We start from the raw sequence: 4186 nt of genomic DNA, 5'->3' as shown, positions 1-4186 counted from the left end.
GGAGCCTGGTGGGCTGCAGTCCATGGGGTCGCAAAGAGTCAGACACGACTGGGCGACTTCACTTTCACTTTTCACTTTCATGCATTGGAGAAGGAAATGGCAACCCACTCCAGTGTTCTTGCCTGGAGAATGCCAGGGACGGGGGAGCCTAGTGAGCTGCCATCTATGGGGTCCCACAGAGTCCGAAACAACTGACGCGACTTAGCAACAGCTCATCACTGGGGCTTCCCTGGTGTCTCAGAGGGTAAACAATCTGCCTGTAATGCAGAAGATCAGGATCGGATCCCTGGGTCAGGAAGATCCCCTGGAGAGAAGAGAAAGGCTACCCATTCCAGTATTCTTGCCTGGAGAATTTCATGGACGGGAGGTTGAAGGGCTACAGTCCATGGGGTCGCAAAGAGTTGGACAGGACTGAGCAACTAACATTTTCACTCATTGAAGTTAACGGTTAAGGGTTAATTATTATCAATGCCCATGTCAAGTTACACATCGGACACATTCTCTGATTTATGTAACCGTCATTGTAAGAGAAAAATATCAAGTCCTACTCACGTGGAGCTTTGCAGTTAGTAGCCCAGGAGTCACTCCTACCTCCTGTAGTTCTTTTTGAGGTCACGTTGGGGAAAGAAAGAATGCTAGGAAATGCCAGGACCGAGCCCTCGGCCTCGTTAAAAGTTAAAGCCTCCCTTCCCTCCGAGCAGTCTGGAATCTTCTCTTCCAAGTCAGAAGGGGTGCAGGATGACCCAGTGTCGCACAGAGATAGAAAGAAGGGTAAGGGTCACTGAAAATGGATCTCTGATGGTAACCCGGTACCTGACCACTCCTTGAGATATTAACAGCACGGAGAAATCACCATTCACTATTTGCCAGGAACCGGCTAAGACTTTTATCCTATCACCTCTTCCCAAAACAAAAAGTAATGGGTAGGCTCAGGCGATAAAGACTCCTCCTGCAAAGCGGGAGATCTGGGTCCGATCCCTGGGTTGGGAAGATCCTCTGGAGGAGGGCATGGTAACAGTATTCTTGCCTGGAGAATCCCATGGACAGAGGAGCCTGGAGGCCTACAGTTCATGGGATGGCAGAGTCGGACACAACTGAGCGACTAAGCGAGCGGCACACACACACACACACACACACACGCGAGCGGCACACACACACACACACACACACACACACACACACAACGGGAGGCACAGGGAGATTAACTCCCCATGTGAGGAAGTAGAAGCGCGCGTGGACACACACATACACACACACACACACACAACGGGAGGCACAGGGAGACTAACTCCCCATGTGAGGAAGTAGAAGCGCGCGTGGACAGGACAGTTGAGAGGCGGAACGCGTTATCCCAAAGCCACGGAAACTCCTAATCTAGGAGATATGCGAGGGGAGCCGGTCCTCAGTCTCCAGAATACCCCAACCGCTCCGCCTAGGAGAACGCACACGGCCGCCTTTGCTCCTCCGCACCTGCACTCTGCGCCGAGGATTCGTTTCCCCTAAGTCGATTGCCAGGTAATTGCGCATCCCAGGCATGGATCCACGAAATTTGGAAGGACCAGCAAGACGCGGAACTGACAAGCCCGCCCCACCAAAGAGACACCCCAACCTCACTCTCCCTGAACGGGAGTCCTAGGAGTTCGCAGGGCGTCTGGACTACATTTCCCAGAATTCATCAGATTTCCTCTTCCAGAGCGGAAGTGCAAGTAACTAAGTGTCAGAACTACACTTCCCCGAATGCCAAGGGACACTAACCAGAGTCGCACTTTCCAGGAAGTGTTGAAACTACGGGGAGCTCCTTGACTACACTTCCCTAAATACCACAGCGGAAAGAACCCCACAGTCCCGACTCCCGGGGTGGTAATGGGGTTTCCTGTACAGAGTCTGTTACTTTTCCTTGAGTTCCCCAGTGAAAATATTCCATAGACATGACTTTCTGAAATCAAAATGTCTCCCAGTTTTGGCAGGAGTGTTATTGGACAGGAACAAGATACAATCTTCAAGATACTAACTGCTTAGGGGACACAAGGTGATTGAATGTAGGCTCATTTTAGTGTAATCTGATGTTATGAGGCTAAAGCTGTGAGATAAAAGAATACGCAAAGAGGAATGACTTGGGAGGGGCAATGAGGAAGGAAGGAGGTAACAATGCCAACTCCAGACCCTTGGTACCACTGCTTTGGCAGGAAAAACAAACTTGAGAGGGCCAAAATGGAAGCTTGCCCTCATGGAAAAGTGCTCTTCCCTCACCTGAACTTTTCACTGAAGTTGATACAATCCCGACTTTGGATGTGAAAACACCCAAATTTCAGAAAGTTAAGAAATTGTCTGCTATTTCAATGCAAGCATCATTGCTGAAGAGCTTGTCACTGGAGTCACTGTGATTCCCAAAGCCTATGATTTAATGCCTGAGCACTGAGGAGGATTCTATTGGTGAGGGAGGATGTTTATATTAATATGAAATGTTGTATTTATTGTATTAAATATTAATATTTTCTGGTTAAAATCCTTATTATAGGTAGTAATTTTTAAACATATGTTCAGTTCAGTTCAGTCGCTCAGTCGTGTCCAACTCTTTGCGACCCCATGAATCACAGCACGCCAGGCCTCCTTGTCCATCATCAACTCCCAGAGTTCACCCAAACTCATGTCCATTGAGTCGGTGATGCCATCCAGCCATCTCATTTTCTGTCGTCCCCTTCTCCTCCTGCCCTCAATCCCTCCCAGCATCAGAGTCTTTTCCAATGAGTCAACTCTTCGCATGAGGTGGCCAAAGTATTGAGGTTTCAGCTTCAGCATCAGTCCCTCCAATGAACACCCAGGACTGATCTCCTTTAGGATGGACCAGTTGGATCTCCCTGCAGTCCAAGGGACTCTCAAGAGTCTTCTCCAACACCACAGTTCAAAAGCATGAAATCTTCAGCGCTAGCTTTCTTCAAAGTCCAACTCTCACATCCATACATGACCACAGGAAAAACCATAGCCTTGACTAGATGGACCTTTGTTGGCAAAGTAATGTCTCTGCTTTTCAATATGCTATCTAGGTTGGTCATAACTTTCCTTCCAAGGAGTAAGAGTCTTTTAATTTCATGGCTGCAATCACCATCTGCAGTGATTTGGGAACCCCCAAAAATAAAGTCTGACACTGTTTCCACTGTTTCCCCATCTATTTCCCATGAAGTGATAGGACCGGATGCCATGATCTTCATTTTCTGAATGTGGAGCTTTAATCCACTTTTTCACTCTCCTCTTTCACTTTCATCAAGAGGCTTTTTAGTTCCTCTTCACTTTCTGCCATAAGGGTGGTGTCACCTGCATATCTGATGTTATTGATACTTCTCCCAGCAATCTTGATTCCAGCTTATGCTTCTTCCAGCCCAGCATTTCTCATGATGTACTCGGCATATAAGTTAAATAAGCAGGGTGCCAATATACAACCTTGACGTACTCCTTTTCCTATTTGGAACCAGTCTGTTGTTCCATGTCCAGTTCTAACTGTTGCTTCCTGACCTGCATATAGGTTTCTCAAGAGGCAGGTCAGGTGGTCTGGTATTCCCATCTCTTTCAGAATTTTCCACAGTTTATTGTGATCCACAGTCAAAGGCTTTGACATAGTCAATAAAACAGAAATAGATGTTTTTCTGGAACTCTCTTGCTTTTTCGATGATCCAGTGGATGTTGGCAATTTGATCTCTGGTTCCTCTGCCTTTTCTAAAACCAGCTTGAACATCTGGAAGTTCACGGTTCACATATTGCTGAAGCCTGGCTTGGAGAATTTTGAGCATTACTTCACTAGCATGTGAGATGAGTGCAACTGTGCAGTAGTTCAAGCATTCTTTGGCACTGCCTTTCTTTGGGATTGGAATGAAAACTGACCTTTTCCAGTCCTGTGGCCACTGCTGAGTTTTCCAAATTTGCTGGGATATTGAGTGTAGCACTTTCACAGCATCATCTTCCAGAATTCGAAATAGCTCCACTGGAATTCCATCACCTCCATTAGCTTTGTTCATAGTGATGCTTTCTAAGGCCCACTTGAGTTCACATTCCAGGATGTCTGGCTCTAGGTGAGTGATCACACCATTGTGATTATCTTGGTCACGAAGCTCTTTTTTGTACAGTTCTTCTGTGTATTCTTGCCACCTCTTCTTAATATCTTCTGCTTCTGTTAGGTCCATACCATTGCTAA

At 46.9% G+C, this 4186-nt stretch overlaps 1 protein-coding gene across 4 annotated transcripts in view; it reads right to left on the bottom strand.

Annotated features, from left to right (window-relative positions):
• The window catches only part of LOC104997667 (zinc finger protein 234-like), a 24501-nt gene that overhangs the window by 18014 nt on the left and 2301 nt on the right, over positions 1-4186 (bottom strand). For 2 of the 4 annotated variants that reach the window (XM_010852572.1, XM_010852569.1), the window contains exon 1: positions 1471-1658. The exons of 1 other annotated variant lie outside the window; for it this stretch is intronic. The gene's annotated coding sequence lies outside the window, so the exon portion shown is untranslated. Of the gene's footprint in view, positions 1-552; positions 1028-1470; positions 1659-4186 lie in introns of those variants that run through there. One more of the 4 variants, XM_010852571.1, reaches the window with a different exon arrangement.

This window comes from Bison bison, unplaced genomic scaffold, assembly GCF_000754665.1.
Source record: "Bison bison bison isolate TAMUID 2011002044 unplaced genomic scaffold, Bison_UMD1.0 scf7180017864313, whole genome shotgun sequence".
Taxonomy (NCBI): domain Eukaryota; kingdom Metazoa; phylum Chordata; class Mammalia; order Artiodactyla; family Bovidae; genus Bison; species Bison bison.
This window is presented reverse-complemented; position numbering and strand designations above follow the sequence as displayed.